A 20,698-nucleotide genomic window follows, 5' to 3' on the forward strand; every position below is an offset into this window, starting at 1 on the left:
CTAGGCTAGTTCCTGGGATGAAGAGTTTGGCTTATCAAGAATGGCAAAACGGCTTAGGATAAGGAGTGATTTTAATGAAACATTCAAGATTCTTGGAGCAGGGGGGAAGGATTACCAGTGTAGATGGAGAGAAATTGTTTCCACTGGTGGGCTATAGTTACAGAATAAGGGGATACTCATTTAAAACCCAGGTTGGAAGATTTTTTTTACTCCAACAGTGTAGTGAATGCCTCGAATTCTCTACACAGAAAATTGCGAAGGCGAGATCACTGAACTATTTAAAGAGGAGGTAGACAGATTTTTGAAATATCAGTTTAAAAATGGCTATGCTGAGCTGGCACAAAAGAGGAGTTGAGGCCTGGTAGATCATTCATGGTGGAACTTTCTTCCGTACTCAAATCCTATTGAAATGAATACAAATTTACAGGTCTCATTTGCTTGTTGCCATTTGTGCTAGCTTTCAGTCATTCACAGACAAGGACATCCAGATCCCTTTGGACACTTATACTTTGCAACTTTTCATTATTTCAAAATTATTCTAACTTTCAGTTTCCTTTTTGACTAAAATGAATAACATCACACTTATTCACATTTATTCCAACTACCATGTTTTAGCCCATTCACTTTGCCTAACCAAGCGGATCCCTCTTGTATCCTCCTTGCACCTTCCTCACAACTTATGTTCCCATTGTGGCCAGATGGGGGCCACAAAATGATGGATTTCAATAAATGACACATGCTGGGAAATTGAAACAAGCATTGGCCAAAAAAAGTGACTGTGCTCAAAAACTCTGGAATAACATGCTGTAGAATCCAGTCAGGCTGCAGTTACAGACAGACACTACACAAGTGACCAGCAGCTACAAAGGGTACAATATACATTTGAATTTGAATGGAACGGAATAGACCTGAATGCCATCTCCAGGCCAATCGGAAACATCAAGTTGTTTACCAGAACACTGGGAAACCTCATACCCTTATTTGGAGAAGGCTACCTGACCTACCTGTGCCGAACATCTTTTGGAATGGAGGCCCAAGGAGCACCCTGCCATCGACATGACAACGCCTAGTTGGGTCCGATTAATCAGGGTGATTGAGACCTGATTGATCTATTGGTAGATATTGAAGGCCCTCCCAAAAGGGCATGAAAACATCTACGTAGAAGAATCGCCACAACCGTACCCTCATGGGCAGTAATGCGAGACCAGCCACCGTGAAGAGGCCACTGGGAGAAGACGATCATCGCTACGTGGATCAAGGCCTAGTGTGGTGGTATATGATCATTCAGAGTTAAGTTGAAGTACAAGATAGTTGATTAGATTTAGTGTAAATTGTTAGTTTGCAGTGTATTTTGTTATCATAATGTTAATTGTAAGTAAATAAATATTGCTTATTACTATTAAGAGTCGACTCAGTTTCTTTGCAAGATACAAGAGTTAAAACACACTGTGTGGTAGGCGTAACAGCAACAAGTTTGACCAACATGATTTCCCTTTCACAAATTTATGTTTACTTTGTCCAATTTTTAATTATTTTTCTGTATGTCCTATTATCAAACATTTCTAATACATTCCAACATTTTCCCTAATACGGACATGAAAGCAAAAAGTCTGCAAGTCCGCGGCTCTCCCTATTTCTCCCTTTTTAATTAGTGAGATTGCATTTGAAATCTGAAAAGCAAGGACATTGATAAACTTATATCCCTCAATTGTTTGTACTTAGTTTGTCGGTAATTTAGTAATCTCTTTAGACTATTCGATTTGCTCTCTCCTTGCATTCGTTTGCAAGTGACTGTGGTACAAAATATCCCTCTATCAAACATGTCCAAGTGTGTGAAAATAAAACCTACGTCTGATTTAACATTGCAACAGTGCTGTTGCAGTCCTTGCGAAGTCAGAGTCCACAATTCGAAGGGGTGAGAAACCCATGCAGACACAGGACGAATGTGCAAACTCCACACAGACAGTTGCCCGAGGCTGGAATCGAACCAGAGTCCCTTGCGCTGCTAACCACTGAGTCAAGTGCCGGCCATTTCCTTTCTCTTTAGCGACTTTCCCACTACCAAATCACCGTGACTGTTTTTTAAAACTACTAAACATCACTTTCGCTTTGTTTAAAACACTCTATACTACTCTTTTCACCTGCATTTATCCCCCCAAACTATTACTTTAAACTCCTGGGGACCACTCTACCCTTTCCTTTAATGGTGTTGGTCATAGGTTGGTTTAGGTGAAATCCATCCAAACAACATAGGTCCTCCTGCCCCAATATTGATAACACTGCCTGATGAAATGGTGACAGTTTCCCACAGTGCTCTTCAACCACACATTCAATTCCTTACTCTGTTTATTGCTACTCCAATTATCATGTGGGTTTCAGTTTTCAAGCAGATATCGTAACACTTATGATGTTGTGCTTTAAGTTAGCTCCTAGTTCCTAGCATTCCCAAGCCTGGACCATTTTCCTCTTCTTTCCAAAGTCATTGAGCCCAAAACAGACCATCAGAACTGGATTCTCTCCTTCCCACTCAAACATTTCCTCTGGACACAAGGAAAATCCTGAAACTACCAAACTGGAAGCAGAATCTTAGGAATACCCGGATTTGATGCAAAAAGAAAATCTACATCCCTATCTATTCTGTCTCAAACCACCACCACATCACTATTCACTCCCAGCCAATCCCCCAAATTTGAATGGACTCCTGTATTATAGTGCCTGGGGTGAGTCCATGTAAAAAGTTATATCCAAACAGATTTAGATAATAAGAACCCAATCCTGGGTTCCTCAATCAGGCATTAATTAACCAGCTTCCCCTTCACAACCCAGAGTTCAATCTGACAGAGGTAGGGCTTCCCATGTGGCAAGTGCCCTGCCAGCAGCAGTGATGTGAACTAATTGCCCGGTTCAGGTTTCAATTGTTGGCAGTGCAGTAAGGCTGTCCATAATCCTTCCTTGCTAGGACTTAATCAAGGCAGGAAGATGGCAGGGGTCACTATCCACCATACACTGTTCCAGTTAAATTCCCTTCATTCCCACCTTGGGTAGAGCATTCACTATCATCCTGTCTTGCAACAACATACATGCACCAGGAACCAAATGATTTTGAGGATAGAAAAAATAGTTTATTTATGCTTCCATTTTTTAACAAGGGTGATTTCAAGATTTTATATCTGGTGCAGGAAACAGCCAATAATCTTGTTTGTCTAGCAAAACCAATCTGTTTTTTTTTCCATCACAATGTGAGAAGAGAAACTGAGCTAAAAGAACCCAAGGCTCTTGGCAATCACTTAAAATTAACCCCTCCACCTCAGAAAGGTCATCACTCAGCTCTATCATTAATCAAAGAACTTATGCTAACAAGTTAGCTTGGTCAAAAGCCAAGTCATTATATTTGGCTAATAATCTTTATAGTAGTGTGAATATTCTTCGAGCCTGACAGCATAATGTGTTTTTTCTAAACATCTTAGAGACCCTGGGAAAAGACAGAAAGAGATAGCTTGCTTCTTTCCATTCAAAGATAAGCCACACAGCTGCAGACTGTGACCTTGGATGGGATAATATTGCACATAAACTCACATCTTGGATAAGACCAGTATTACATTGAAAAATGTTTGTCAACGTGTGGAGAAGGTGGTCAAGATAATCCAAGAAAAAGAGGTTAATGTTAAAAACCTACAATTTGAACATTACCTGCTCTATATCCCACCATTTCCCCTCCCACACCTTACCCCAGTTCCAACCTGCCAGCTCAGCACCATCCTCATGACCTGTACCACCTGTCAATCTTCCTTCGCACCTATCTGCTCCATCCTCCTCTCTGACATCACTTTTACCCCCGCCTCCATCCACCTATTGCACTCTCAGCTACCTTCTCCCCAGCCCCACCCCCTCCTCCCATTTATCTCTCCACCTCGGTGGCTCCCAGCCTCGTTCCTGATGAAAGGCTCCGGCCCGAAACGTCAATTTTCCTGCTCCTTGGATGCTGCCTGACCTGCTGTGCTTTTCCAGCAACACACTCTGAACTCTGATCTCCAGCATCTGCAGACCTTACTGTCACCTCAGTGAAGAATTCTGTCATGTTACGGCCATATTTTCCTACAGGATCTCTCAAAAAGATTGTTAATTAACCCTCTCTCACTGCACAAAACAGAATCTGAGTTGTGACTGAGTTGAACATCATATCTTCTATACACTGGCTTTAAAAACCTGTCATGTTTACACTCCAGGAATGTATGTGCCTCAGTATGGTAGTGGTAAGCATGGTATGCCAAGATTCAATGCAGGTTAAAGTTATTCCATGATTAGTCCAGCAGGCCTGTTGCACTCACCTCTAATTTCCTGTTTAATGCCAACCCTACCTCACCACATCTGATTGCTGGTCTACAAACAACACCCACCCCTGTGCTTTCTTAGCTCCACCTAGACTGATTCTTTTGCCAATATCCTTTTTTACAATTACACTGATTTAATTTTTTCCTAACCTCACCTCCCGTTCTGCTTTTCTGTCCTTCCTAAAGAATGAATACCCTTGGATGTTTATTTCCCAGCCTTGGTCATCCCAAAATCATGTGTCTGTAATCGCGATCAAGTATTGATTGCATATTGTGTATTTATGTGCACTGTTAATTTGTCTGCCTTATTCAAAATACTCGGTGCTTTCAGATATAATACCTTTAGATTTGCGTTTTTCATATTATTACAACTTTTTTATAGCCCAGCCCTATTTGCAGATAGCCCTTGTTTCCTTTGCCTTTCACTTTTGCTTTCTACTTTTCTAGCTTTCATTTCCATTTTTGTTCCCACACTGTTGTCTCGCACTTGGGTTCCCAACCTGTCAGTCTGGTTTAAAACCTTCTCCCATTACACCACAGAAGAGCCCTACAAGAATATTTGTCCAAGTCAGACTTGAGTTCAACCCATCCAGCTTCTACAGGCCCATTTTCACCAGAACTGGTCCTAATGCTCAAGAATCTAAATCCCTCCCACCTACACCATCCATCCAGCCACAGGCCGATTCAGTGTATTCTCTTATTCATGATCTCACTAGTATGTGTCACTGGCAGTAATCCTGAGTTCTTACAATTGAGGTCCTGCTTTTTAATTTATTTCCTGGCTCCCAAATTCTATTTGCAGGAGCCCTTCCCTATTTTAACATGTACCATTGGTACCTCCCTCTCTCTTTAGAATATTGTGAAGATGCTGGGTGACATCCTTCACCCTGGCACCAAGGAGGCAAAAGCACAGCCAGTTCTGTTCCCTAATGATCAAATTCCCCATCGCCTATTGCTATTCCACTCTTTTCTTTCTCTTCACCCTCCTCCCCAGTGCAGTTTCGCCATCCCTGATGCTATGGTCTTGACTTGCACTGCATTCCCCTGATAGCCCTAGGGTACTCCTCCATTACCTGCCTGGAGCTTTTACTGTATGGTGGTCACTCGTTCCATTTCTGATTAACCCTTTAACAATATCCAAAACTGAAGATGTGGAGATGCCAGTGTTGGATTGGGGTGGACAAAGTTAAAAAATCACACATCAGGTTATAGTCCAACAGGTTTATTTGGAAGTACTAGCTTTCAGAGCACTGCACCTTCATCAGGTACCTTTGTCCAAAACTGAAGAGAGAGATAGCCCTAGGGTACTCCTCCATTACCTGCCTGGAGCTTTTACTGTATGGTGGTCACTCGTTCCACTTCTGCCTGTGCAATTTCTAAGCTGCGATGTGACCACCTCACTGTAAACTGCACTGTCCACAAAGATCTCAACTTGCAGATATTCCATAGTGACTCCAGCCACTGCTCAAGATTCGATTTGCGGAGTTCCAGTAGTCTCAACTGAAGAAGCCCCTCGTATATGTGGTCACCCCGGTCAATAGAGCATCCTACACATCCTGTATTGCACAGGAAAAGCATTCTACTGGGTCAAGCTGCCTTGTCATGAACGACTCCAAAATTATTCCATTTTCATTTACTTTCTCAAGTTTTAGGAATATTAACCAAATACCAGGAATCTTTCCTTTACCCTCTATCATGGGGTCCATACCTCACCTTTTTCTCTCCTAAGCAGCAACTGCACTGATGTCAAAACATAATCCTCCTGGAAGCACCACCCACATAAATTTCATCTTTGCTTCTTCATACTCATTGGTTGATGTGCTGTAACTGACTGCATTTTTGTTCCAAATAGATTCATAAGAGTATTAGAGATAGGAGTATGGAGCCTCTTAAACCTACTTTGCCATTCAACATGATCATATCTGATCATCCCCTTCATCTCCACTTTCCATTTCCACTCTCATTACCTCTGGATTTCCTGGAAGATCAAAATATTGTCTATCTCAGCCTCAAAGTTATGCAATGATAGAACATCCAAGACATTCTGGGGCTGATAAGTTAAAAAGTTCTTAATCCTTTGAAGGAAGGCATTTCTCCTCATCACAGCCTTCAATGATCAACACCTTATCTGAAGGCTCACTCCCATGTACAAGATTCTGCAGCCAAGGGAAACAACACATTGAAAAAAAAATTAATTCAGGGAATCAGAGCATCGCTGGCGAGGTCAGCATTTATTGCCTATTCCAAAAGGGCAGTTAAGAGTCAACCACATTGTTGAGAGTCTGGAGTCACATGTAGGCCAGCCCAAGTATGGATTGCAGTCTCCTTCTTTAAAAAAAATTAGTGAACCAGATGGGTTTTTCCAAGAATGGATAATGGAATCATTGCCATCATTAAACTCTTACTTCCAAACGTTTCTTTTCCATCCGCCATGGTGGGATTCAAACTGGGTTCCCAAAATATTAGCTGGGTCTCTGGAATTAGTCCAGAATTAGTACCACTAGGCCACTGCCTCTCCTTGAAGTGAAAGCTCTTCAGAATTTGAATATTTTAAATAAGATCATCTCTCATTCTTCTGAACTTTCTTCTGAACAATTTATTCAGCCTGCAATCACAGCTCAAGCCTCTCTTCCCAGAACCCAAGCCAGTTAGTATTTGCTGTATTACTTCAAGTCAAATATATCCTTCCTTGCACAGAGTACTCCAGGTTTGTCTCACCAAAGCTCCGTACAAATACAGCAAGACTTACTTTTCCTTGTATTCCTACACTCATGGAATAAAAGCCAACGTACCAGACAAGGGATATTTTATATTTTCCTATTGTCAGAGGCATACACAAGACACAAACTTGGAACAGGAAGCCACATGTTGGAGAATGAAAAGGAAAGGTAGATGTTGATGAACATTGGGGCATGGATATCTTGCAGAAGGGTTACAAAAGGAAATGGTGTCCAAATGATTAATACAATCTTTTATTCTGTTCTGAATCGATACAGGCATTATGCAGTTAGAATGCAACCATGAATCGTAACCAGATCATGAGACAATTAATTTAAAATGGAAGTTTGGGGTATTCTGACACTGGGCATGCTGACAATACTGGGTGCCTTGGCAATTCCAATGCTCAAATTTCTGTACCATCATATTATCTGCATTCTAAAGTCTTTGAATTCATAAAATACATTTGACTGTTTTGTTCTCTCTTGAACTCTCCAGAGTTCCAAGTCAACTAATTATTTCTAACATAGGGCTATTTCAAAGATAAATTTCCTTAAAATGTGAATGATCTTCTAGGAACAGCTTAATGATCCTTACTAGATTGGGATAAACTACCCATTCATAAAAATGACCTGCAAAATATAAATAATCCACACACAAGGCATCTTAGAAATAATTTACAGTCATATTTAGACCTTCCTCATGTCAAAGAAGTATGTTTTAAGAAATATAAGAAAATGAAGCTGCCAGCTTAAGCACAACAGAAGTCCACAAACAACCATGATGCAAGTCATCAGATAACCTCCTTATGTCGGGTGAAGTCCAAAAGGAAAACAGAAGAACTGCTCTGCTCTTCTTTAGTTTTACATCTCACCTGACAATGGCACACACAGAACTGCATGAGATACCATCCCAGATAATATGTTCAAGTCTGTGCAATGGAACCTGATGCGCCAACTCCTTCCTATCAGAAAGATGTGAAACCTGAAAGGATTCAGAAAAGATTTACAAGGATGTTGCCAGGGCTGGAGGATTTGAGCTATAGAAAGAGGCTGAACAGGCTGGGGCTGTTTTGCCTCGTGTGTCGGAGGCTGGGGGGTGACCTTATGGAGGTTTACAAAATTATAAGGGGCATGGATAGAATAAATAGACAAAGTCTTTTCCCTGGGGGTGGGGGAGTCGAACTAGAGGGCATAGGTTTAGGGTAAGAGGGAAAAGATATAAAAGAGACCTAAGGGGCAATATTTTCACGCAGAGGGTGGTACATGTATGGAATGAGCTGCCAGAGGAAGTGGTGGAGACTGGTACAATTGCAACATTTAAGATGCACTTGGATGGGTATATGAATAGGAAAGGTTTGGAGGGAAATGGGCTGGGTCTGACAGGCAGGACTAGATTGGGTTGGGACTTCTGGTCGGCATAGACGGGTTGGACCGAAGGGTCTGTTTCTGTGCTGTACATCTCTATGACTCAAAAGCAAGAGTGCTATCATTCAGCAAAGTCTAGATTTTCATTGTGTACACATGTGCTATTCCTATGTGGCATTTTACAGAAGATCTGTCATTATGAACTAACTAGGATGAGAAGGCTTGTCAGTTAGTAAATGAAATGGGACGGGGCCCGATGGTCTACATTCCAGGGTACTGAAGGAGATGGCTCGAGAAATTGTGGATGCGTTGGTGATTATTTTCCAGAGTTCGATAGATTCAGGATCAGTTCCTGCAGATTGGAGGGTGGCTAATGTTGTACCACTTTTTAAGAAAGGTGGGAGAGAGAAAGCAGGAAATTATAGTCCAGTTAGTCTGACCTCAGTGGTGGGAAAGATGTTGGAGTCTATTATAAAGGATGAAATTACAACACATCTGGATAGTAGTAACAGGATAGGTCAGAGTCAGCATGGATTTATGAAGGGGAAATCATGCTTGACTAATCTTCTGGAATTTTTTGAGGATGTAACTCTGAAGATGGACGAGGGAGATCCAATAGATGTAGTGTACCTGGACTTTCAGAAAGCTTTTGATAAAGTCCCACATAGGAGGTTAGTGAGCAAAATTAGGGCGCATGGTATTGGGGGCAAAGTACTAACTTGGATTGAAAGTTGGTTGGCTGATAGGAAACAAAGAGTAGTGATAAACGACTCCATTTTGGAATGGCAGGCAGTGACCAGTGGGGTACTGCAGGGATCAGTACTGGGACCACAGCTTTGTACAATATATGTTAATGATATAAAAGATGGTATTAGTAATAACATTAGCAAATTTGCTGACGATACTAAGCTGGGTGGCAGGGTGAAATGTGAGGAGGATGTTAGGAGATTACAGGGTGACCTGGACAAGCTAGGTGAGTGGTCAGATGCATGGCAGATGCAGTTTAATGTGGATAAGTGTATGATTATCCACTTTGGTGGCAAGAACAGGAAGGCATATTACTACCTAAATGGAATCAATTTAGGTCAAGGGGTGGTACAGAGAGATCTGGGTGTTCTTGTACACCATTCAATGAAGGTAAGCATGCAGGTACAGCAGGTAGTGAAGAAGGCTAATAGCATGCTGGCCTTCATAACAAGAGGGATTGAGTATAGAAGCAAAGAGGTTCTTCTGCAGCTGTACAGGGCCCTGGTGAGACCACACCTGGAGTGCTGTGTGCAGTTCTGGTCTCCAAATTTGAGGAAAGGCATTCTGGTTATTGAGGGAGTGCAGCGTAGGTTCACGAGGTCAATTCCTGGAATGGCGGGATTACCTTACCCTGAAAGACCGGAGCGACTGGGCTTGAATACCCTTGAGTTTAGAAGACTGAGAGGGGATATGATTGAGACATATAAGATTATTAAAGGATTGGACAGTCTGGAGGCAGGAAACATGTTTCCGCTGATGGATGAGTGCCGAACCAGAGGACACAGCTTAAAAATATGGGGTAGACCATTTAGGACAGAGATGAGGAGAAACCTCTTCACCCAGAGAGTGGTGGCCGTGTGGAATGCTCTGCCCCAGAGGGCAGTGGAGGCCCAGTCTCTGGATTCATTTAAGAAAGAGTTGGATAGAGCTCTCAAGGATTGTGGAATCAAGGGTTATGGAGATAAGGCAGGAACAGGATATTGATTAAGGATAATCAGCCATGATCATATTGAATGGTGGTGCAGGCTCGAAGGGCAAAATGGACTACTCCTGCACCTATTGTCTATTGCCGAAGTACTTATGTTCCTAAGAATGTTTACATTCCTGCCTACCATTTCAGAGTTCAGTAAGGCCTGAACAAGTCAATTACAGGATAATATTCCCTTGCTTCAAAATGATGAGAGCATTTTCACTTGAAAATACCCAGCACAAATGTTAAAAACAGAATGACTCATGATTGGTTTATATCTGTTAAGACATAGGAGCAGCATGCAACCACTCATGTCTGCTATGGTTGATCCCAGTCCTTTTTAAAAGAAAAATGGGGACTAACTAACTATTGTATTTTGTCTGCACATGCTGACATACTCCTTCTTGGGCAAGAAGGCTCTTACCTGGCTCAATGCTAAACGTAAATGACATTTCCAGAGTAGCTTTGTTACTTAGCTAATGAATCATTGAATTGAGTAAAGAGTCCAGTGGATTTCCGTTTTCACATGTATATGAAAAAATGTGAAACTGGAACCATTCAAGCAGTATGCAAGGAAAGTTTCTTTGTGAATACCGATAGAAAGAGTAAACATTTCGGGAAATGAGCTCAGATATCGCAGCATAAATCAACCACAGAAACAAACTGGAAGCAAGTGAGATATCCTGAATTTAGCATAAATATTAAGTTTTATGATCAACTTTATGGAAGCAATCATCAAAAAACTTTGGTGCAGCTATCAATTATTTTCCTTTTGCTCTTGAGCACAGCATAAAGTCTGAATGACTCAGCAATAACTGATACTCAAGCAGATTATAGACAAAAGGAAATTGACCACAGATAAATTCAGAGTTTAAGCACACTGTTGCAACATTACTCACTCACAAGAGTCCTTGATGCAGAGCTCCGATTGCAAAAAATGATCCTATCTCTGACACTAGCCATTTAACAGGTATTGGTAAGGGGTCTTCATTTGGTGCACCTTGCTGATGGGTGTTGAGGCTAATCCTTGACAGGTAGGTTCTGACATACTTCTAAGATCACTGCTTAACTAAGTATAGTTTTATCAGGTGAAAATGTGTTATGCATACCAACTCCCTTCATAGGCAGTTATCCAGAGAAACGTCAAAAATACACAACTGAAGACTACTTCTTCAAATAGAAGGCACACTCCTTCAAATAGACCAGGAGCAGCTGATCAAGCAGAAACATCAAGTATTCAGAGGATAGAGGTAGCAAATTGGAACATTGGTCAATATTGTAAAATTCAGTCCAAAGATGTGTAGATTAGGGTGAATTGGCCATGCTAAATTGCCCATGGCATTCAAGGATATGTAGGTTAGTTACATTTGTCAGGGATAAATGCAGGGGAGTAGGTCTGGGTGGGTTACTCTTCAGAGGGTCGGTGTGGACTTGTTAGGCCGAAGGGCCTGTTTCCACACTGTAGGGATTCTGATTCTAATTCTAATTCTAAATAATTGTAAAAAGGTTCAGTTGTAATACAGCCTTACTCAAATTATTCCTGTATACTTGTAAATGGTAAAGGAATTATAGTTCATAGATCTCTAATTTCTAATCATAGAAGATCTACATAGAAGTCCCAGAATTCTAACTATTCTATACACTATAATATGAGGCGTGTTGCAGTTCACCTGCCTGACTGTACAATAAACTCCATCAAGAAACTTGGAGCAAAGATCTGCCATTTGTCTGCACATGTACAGTTTGTAAGGCTGTAACAATCACTCAGTTTGAGAGTCTGATAGTGGTAGAAACCAGTTTGCATTCATTTAGCAGCTGACTTTAAGCATGTAGCTGCGATTTGGCATTCCTACAATTATGCAAAAACTCTACATTTGCCTGGTGACGTAACCTTCAATTCCAGTTTCCACATAAATGTTTTGAGTGAAGATTGCCACACACAGCACAAATGAAACTGCTGTAGTTTCTAAAGTATCCAACAATTCCAACAAACACCAAGAACCTTGTTTTTTAAGGTTAATGCGATGCTAATACTGCAGCCAAGATTTAGGATGCATTGCCTCCACCACTAATGCTCAGTAGAAGCCATGTGTACTATCTGCAAGATGCACTGCAGGAATTCACCAAAGGTCATTAGACAGCACCTTCCTAACCCATGACCACTTCCATCCAGAAGGACAAGGGGAGCAGATACAGGGCCACCTACAACACCACCATCTATAAGTTGCCCTCCAAGCCACTCATCATTGTGACTTAGAAAGATACCACCATTCCTTCACTATTGCTGGGTCAAAATCCTGCAATTTCTTCCCTAACAGCATTGTGAGTTAACCCACAGTGCATGGATTGCAGCAGTTCAAGAAGGTAGCTCAGCACCACCTTCTGAAGGGCAACTGGGGACAATAAATTCTGTTCAGCCAGCAATAACCGCGTCTCAGAAGGGAATTAAATAAATATATACAAAGCAACCTGTCCAAAAGAGTCCTATACGCCAGTGCTTATAAGATCAGAATGCAATTCTGATCAGAACCCGATTCCGCTCATTACTTCACATTGATGGAAAAATGATATAATAATTGAACTGCTAAAAATATTTGCCAATTTATATAAAGAGTCTGGAAATATTCTGCATAAGACCAACCCTAGGTTACACCACATTCCAATGCTATCAGTCACTTAATACAAGTTCTGGATGAAAATGTGACGAAATTTTGGAACACCAACTTCACCTCACTGCCAAAGAGATTTAAGCTAGTGCCAGCTACAAGTACTCCACCCTTCCCTAGATATCTTGGAGCAATGTAGAGAAGAGACAACAGACATGGTAATTTGCATCAGAGGCTCAAATGCTACTCAAGGTTTAAAAGAGGAAAATTAGTCTGCGTTTTAAATCTAAATGGAATTGTTTGTCCCTCTAATCCACAGATAAAGCTGGCTTCATGCAATGGCCAAACGCTCAAGGATTTAAGGTTTCAGTGTGTTTGGAGGAGGGGGATCTGCAGTGGAATTGAAGTGTAATGTTCAACAATTTGCTGATCTGATATTTGCTTGTAAAATTGAGTATACTTTACACTTAAACCCTGATACAATTTAGAAGAGAAGCCATTGTATGACGGCATTAATTTGAAGATGATTAAATGATACTATGTTATCATTCAAACATCCCAAATATTATTGAATATCAATGAGACTAGATTCCCTACAGAGTGGAAACAGGCCCTTCGGCCCAACAAGTCCACACCGACCCTCCGAAGAGTAACCCACCCAGACCCATTTCCCTCCGACTAATGCACCTAACACTATGGGCAATTTAGCATGGCCAATTCACCTAACCTGCACATCTTTGGACTATGGGAGGAAACTGGAGCACCCGGAGGAAATCCAGACACAGGGAGAATGTACAAACTCCACACAGTTGCCCAAGGCTGGAATCGAACCTGGGATCCTGGTGCTGAGAGGCAGCAGTGCTAACCACTGAGCAACCGTGCCGCCCCTTTAAATGATTTAAATTTTTCTTGCATGTAAATGTAATCACACTCTAATCAGAATGAACTAATGTAATCATTTAGACAATTAATTCACACATGGTCAATACATGAAATTAATCAATTCACAGAAGATTGTAAACCATTGCAGAAAATACTTTAGTTGGCTTAGCCAAGGAGGTTGCCTCACACACACACAAAATATACAGTACAAAATAATTTCAGATTGTCAGCTTAAGTGTGACAGATTGGTGAGATGCAAATCTGCTTTATGATCAGTGCAGAGACCCACACTGTACTTTGGAATTAGTGCCTTGCTAGATTAATATCCTTCTTCAAAAGCCTCCAAAACAAATCAAATATCTTCACATTATTTCTTCTTAATCATTGCAAGCTCCTCCATGGTGGGTTAACTGAAACGCTGGGTGTGATTGGGATGGAGATATGAAAAGTCCCATGTTTGCAGTAGTATTAGGAGCCTCGCACTTACCCTTCCCCAGGAGCACAGCCTCACAGGATGGTCAAAGGCTCTTGACCAACAAAAACATTTTGAAAAACTGAGCACAGGATTGAAATGTCACATTTCTATTCAAAGTTCATTAATGAGATATAGGTGTCACTGGCTAGATCAGTATTTATTGCCCATCCATAACTGTCCAGTGCTGTTACATTTACATAAATGTGTTGTCACCAGCAGCATCTCCTTTGTACAAATACTGAACTGAGTGAAGTCGCATCCACGTGGAACAAGAGATTTCAGCAGAAATATTGTATAATGCTGGTGATGGAGATGGTTGGGGAGTAGGGTGGGGATGTGCAGCTCGTTCAGTTCACTTGATGTTCAGTGTGTGGATCACATTAATGACAACATGGAATTTATACTCGCGATTCCACCACCACATCCCATGCAGGCTGGAGCCTACTTTCCACCTTACAAAACACATCAATTTATATTTCAAGTTAATGAGCTAGCTCTATAAATGTACATCTTCTAACTTCACTCTTAAGCTTTAGCTCAGTAGGAGGCTTGAAATTTATGAGGCAGCCAGGCCTTTTAGGAAAGGTAAGAATATATTATCTCCAACTGATGCCAATTAGAAAATGTTGTCTGCAGTTGATTTTCAAATGAGGGGGTTTATCCTTCTTTGTGGCCTCCGAAATATCAGCTTACTTTGGACAAACTGGGACCTGTGCTTTCAAGAGGCTAGGTCCACCTATGATCCAAAAGGCATTCCTTAAAAGGGTTTGCTGTGTTAAAATGATATCCAGTCAGTCAATTAGTTAAGCATGAAACTAGACTTGAACACTTTTCTTGACAATAGTCTTAATTTCTCAATGCAGCATCACATATGCCAGCTTTCAACTGAATATCCTTTTGTTTTCAGTAGTTCTGCCTTCACAGGTTCTCAATTGGAAATGCTCTTTGCTTGTGTAGCTTAACTGCAGAATTTATCATACCATGAACAAACAACAGGCCACAAAGAATTAGATACACAAATAAAAAGGAGTTGAATTTTTGAAGGTAAAGTCATTATAGCTAAAGCAATAGGAGTCCGATGTTCGTTGTGTAGGTGTTAAGTTTCTTTGCCAGAAACAATTAAAAATAGCACTCCCTGCAAACCACACAAGCAAAGCATACTTTAAATGAAAAGGAAATGCTTGCATTTGGGTGGTTACTCGTGTTTTTTGAGAGATAATTCAACAGTCTCCACACCAAGACACTTTCAAAATGCAGCAAATGTCCTTCGGCAGCAATGGTGACCACATTTATATACAAAACTTCCAGCAACAGATCCTAAAACAAACTAATGAGTGATTAGTCCCTGGTTATTTTGGTTGAACGGCCAATGCCTTTCACAATGGAATAATGCAATGAAGAACTTGCAGTCCATCCGAAAATGTACCACTTCTTCCAAAGACTGATGTCTGCAACGATGCAACACTCTTCATATGTCCTAGTATAGAGTTAAAACCTTCACTATGGGACATAGTACAACCAATTAAACCAAGTTAAAACTGTTCCAAAATAATAGATAAATTAACAACTTAAAAGATTACCTAAATTCCTTCCCAGGAGCAGAAGTTGACATAAAGCCGGTTCTGTCACTCTGCAAGATCATGATTGGTCTTTTCACATTTTCCCTCCTTGAAGGGAAAAATCCACCCCCTATATCAGAATTCCCACACAGTAGTGAAGCAAAACCTCTTCAAGAAAGTGTGAGCAATGAAAGTATTACCTGACTTTTCAGGACATATTCTCTAGTCCTGGGACATGCAAGGCAATTATCCACAGCAAAAACTCCACCTCTTCAATTCATACTTCACAAATCCTCTCTCCTCTCTCTCTGCTCCCTGAATAACACACTGCATGTAGTCAAGGAGAATGGTACAGGTACATTTAAGGAGGAAGATAAGGCCATTTTATTTGATTTGCTGCACTTTCATCATCTCACATAATTGGAAGAATACTGATGATGACGCAAGCTCAAGACAGAGAAATGAATAAAAAATGCTGATAGGGTTAAATGAAGTGTGGCAAAAGGAGGCACAAAGCGACAAATAGTCACTTAGGAAAAGGAAACGAAAGAATGGCACTAAAGATGAACCATGTTTAGGAATTTAGATGAGCCATTTCCAGTCAACCTTTCTGCAAACTGATGGGAAGGGAAGGCCTCTGAATTCTAATATCAAAATCAAAAGCTAATAACCAGATGCCAATTTGAACAAATATTCATAGTTAAAAAATGAAAAACATTGCTCATTAGGCCTCAGCAATATCTCACAGGGCCAAAGGATTTAATTGGTTATTAATTTCTGTGCAGTTTATGGAATTTCAATGAGAAGATGAGTTAAGTTTTGCCATCAAATGACCATATAACTTGACAGCAATTAATTGTATCAATTTTACATACTTTCAGGTAATAAACACGAAATAAATGCCAGATGTAAATTAATTTCAATGCAACTGTAGAAATGCTTTTGCAAGTGTAGACATTCTATTTTCACTGAAGTCTTCCTTTGTTGTCATACAAGCACAGTCAAATCTTTATCTGTGTCAAAATATCTACATTTTCAATTCTATTCTCAAAGAGTTGGAGACCACAAACCAAACTATAATAGACATCATCTACAAGGGCAAAGAGAAAGCTATTTCTTACATTCTGTTGATCCTAATATCATCCATTTCTATTTATGTGCAAATGAATTCCAAAATAAAAACCTACAGCTGATGTCAAAGTGCAATCCCTGTCTACAGATTGCCAATAACCTACAAGATAAACAAAAGTCTTCCACAGCTAAAGTTGCTGTTTCTTCAATGCACTCTGACAGAACAAGGTTCCACCATTGACAATTAATAGCAGATGGGACATCTCAAGACTGAACCTTATTGATGATGAGATACAAAGAATTACACAGAATGAGCCATCTTGAGTGTATTGCTCACAACACAAAAATCAGCCAATAGTGAGTGTAAATCAAAAATAAAATTAGGATTTTGATGTTGTTTGGCTTAGAAAAGATGAAGGGCAGTCTGTCTTTCTCATCTGTCATTAATGATGAGTCTAAATGTAGTCATGTCTCCAAACATATTTTCATGTTGTTAAAGTGTGTACCATAATGGCTTTTCTAAGATGTGACATCTTGCTGGGAACTGGTGTTGTGACTAAAAGCAGAAAATGACTGCAGGGAGAAAGGATTCCAGTTTGCAACAAAGTGCCATTTAGTTCCACTGAGGAATAAGTAACTCACTATGAGTAAATATTTTTCCACACAGCTCCTCACCTGAGAACTTAGAGTAGGTATGTGCTTAACATCACCTTCTAGAACATAAAGGTTGCTTGCAAACTGCAAGAAGTATGAAACTGTTTTTATCAGGAAAATCAAATGACTGAGAAGTAAAATAAAAACAGTGAATGGAAGGTGCAATTTGAAGGCTGCATCCCAATGTATGCACAAATATGAAGAAAGTTCAGTATCATCCTTAATTCTTATTTATTCACTCATAGGACGTGAGTAATGTTGACTGATGTGGTTCCAATCAAGCAGGCTACTTTGAATGGTATTAAGCTTCTTGACTGAGGTTGGAGCTGCGCTTATCCAGGCAAGGGGGAAGTATTCCATCACACTCCTCACTCATGCCTTGTAGATGATGGATAGGCTTTGGGGAGTCAGGAGGTAAGTTATTTCCTGGAGTATTCCTGGCCTCTGACCTGCTCATGTACCACTGTGTTTATGTGGTGACTCCAGATGAGTTTCTGGTTAATGGTAATCCCCAGGGTGTTGATAGTGGGGGATTCAGAGATGGCAATGCCATTGAATGTCAAGGCACAGTGGCAAGATTGTCTCTTACTGATGATAGTTACTGCCTGGCATTTGTGTATGAACATCACTTGCCACTTCATCCTAGCCTGGATATTTTCCAGGTCTTTTTGCATTTGAATATGACTGCTTCAGAACCTTCAGAGGGTGGTGCTGAACATGGGATTAATCAATGAACGTCCCCACTTCTAATCTTATGTTGGAAGGAAGGTCATTGATGAAGCAACTGAAGATGGTTGTGCCTAGGAGAATTCCCTGAGGAACTCCTTTGCAGGATGACTTACCTCGAACAACCACGACCATCTTCCTAGGTGCCAGGTATAATTTCATACATCTTCTGGATTAGTGGTGCTGGAAGAGCACAGCAGTTCAGGCAGCATCCAAGTAGCTTCGAAATCGACGTTTCAGGCAAAAGCCCTTCATACAGCAGAGTTTTCTCTCTGATTTCTACTGATTCCAGTTTAGCCAGGGGTCTATGATGCCAGACTTGTCAAATGTCAAGTCTCATCTCACCACATCTCATCTCACCTCTGGAACTCAACTCTTTTGTGCATGTTTGAACCAAGGCTGTAATGAGGTTATGAGCTAACTGGCCATGGCGGAACCCAAACTGGATGCCAGTGAGCAAGTTATTGCTGAGCAGATGCCATTTCATAGCATTGTTGATGACACTCCCTCACTTTACTGATGATCGAGAGGAGCCTGACAGAGAGGTAATTGACCAGATTGGATTTGTACTGCTTTTTGTGCTCAGCACATATCTGGGTAATTTCCCACACTACAGGGTAGATGACAGTGTTGTAGCTGTACTGGAACAGCTTGGCAAAGGGTGCAGGAGAAGTCTTTAGTACGACTGTTGGAATGTGTCAGGACCCAAAGCTTTGCAGTTTCCAGGTGTACCTAGCTACTTCCTGATATTGTGATATTAAAGAATTAACTTGCTCTGCTGACCCGCAGGAAATTGGATGTCCCAAGGCTAGGGTGGGATGCCTCTGACTTAGATAAATTTTAAGAAATTACATGCCATTTCCTTATTGTTCAGAGCTATTTACATTTCCATCCCCTATTCAAAAATTAATAAGAACATTACAGTTGGAATTCCACTACTTCCCTATAGTTACAAAAAAAAAATTCATATTAGATCTGGCCATTAAGGAATGATTTGCATTACACTGTTTTTGGAATGTGGTCAGTGTATTGTGCCTTGACTAGCATGTGATTGTGAGGGAGTTGCTGGGGGTTGTCTTGAGTGGCATGTGACTGTGAGGGGGATGGCTGGGAGCTTTCTTGTGGGCATTACTAACTGTGACATAAAGGTTGTGTATAAAGGAAGGACTGTTTCCTTTGCTCAGAGAGTTTCCATGGACATGCTTCCCAACCATGGCGAAGTGTGTTCAGGGTTCCCTAAAGCTTGTGTTGTACTGTAATTAATAAAATTTTGCTTGTCCACAGAGGTTGGTGTGTTGCAGTTGCATCAAGTGTATAACGAGCTCAGTGTAAAAAGAACTTGACAATATCACTTAGAGTGAAACAAATTGGCTGAAGACTGGCACCTGTGACATTTGGGTTCACTGGAGGGTAATGAGATGATTCATCCACTCAGCACTTCTGGCTGAAGATTCACAAGTGATTTGTACCCTGATATGGGGAGAATACATATAGTGAATACAAGACATTAGAAAGTGGGCCAATGTTTTGATCAGGTTTCAGTTCGAAGATACGAGTATGAGAAACATTCATTCAGGCATCAAGCAACCGATGCGATCTGTGTCTTCCTGATGAATGTAAAGACTTACATTTTAAATGAGGTCATTTTAGCAGCCTCCAAAATGGCTGCAATATGATAGACAAGATATGCATACATATAACAAGCTTGCTGTCTGTTGTTGTGATTGTAACAAGGTCATCCAGCTATCACAGAATAGGAGTTCCCTGATTGGGGCTGTTAACCTGGTCCAACTAGGGAGTCCTGGCTGACAGATATAAACAGAAGTGTCAGACATCTTGTTCACTCTGAGAGCTGGCTCTGAGGGAGCTGGATCAGTGACAAGGACTCTCTACATGTAAATAAAGGGTGACTGGGTGATGGGATATTGACCTCTGTCGAGTTATTTCATGTCATCGGTCATATTGGCAGCCAAACATTTTAATAATTAGTCAACTGGACCCCATGCAAGAAATAGATATTAGGCCTTTTACATTTGCAAATCAGGGCTAAAACATTAGTTAGCCCTGAGATAGTTCGCACTCAATCATCTCATGAGATGCCACCGTTACCTCTCAGACTAGTTGCCTCACCCAATCATTCCCACTCCCTCATGCGTCAAATGTGAGCAGGGAACAGATGTTTTGGAAATGGCCCTGTACAAAACTGGCCAACAGACACAGAGCAAATGTTTGCCTGTCAAGCATGAGAAAACAGGCAGCAAGAACATACCAGTCTGTTTTATGGATATAATAGAGTTTAAACATTCCCTGTGTTCTAACTGCGGCTTTCTATTCATCCCACTGCAATAAAATAAATCTCATGCTAGAGAAACATTAAACAACCATACAACTGAACAGGTAACAGGTTAAATTTCATAATAATGTTATCACTGGAGAGTGGTAGACAAGTGAACAAAATAGATAAATGTCAAAAGCACTAAATTTTCTCTTATTTAAATCACAAATTTTAATCGTCCTGCACTATAGCTAATACACAGGAAAGTACAATCTTATATAACACCATGAGTAAAAACACTGCAAAAAAAAAAGCAG

General features: G+C 40.7%; 1 protein-coding gene across 8 annotated transcripts in view; it reads right to left on the reverse strand.

The window, feature by feature from the left end:
- inpp5b (inositol polyphosphate-5-phosphatase B) overlaps nt 1-20,698 on the reverse strand; it is a 171,868-nt gene that overhangs the window by 88,005 nt on the left and 63,165 nt on the right. The window lies entirely within an intron of this gene.

The sequence above is a fragment of the Chiloscyllium punctatum genome, chromosome 27 (assembly GCF_047496795.1).
Source record: "Chiloscyllium punctatum isolate Juve2018m chromosome 27, sChiPun1.3, whole genome shotgun sequence".
Classification (NCBI taxonomy): domain Eukaryota; kingdom Metazoa; phylum Chordata; class Chondrichthyes; order Orectolobiformes; family Hemiscylliidae; genus Chiloscyllium; species Chiloscyllium punctatum.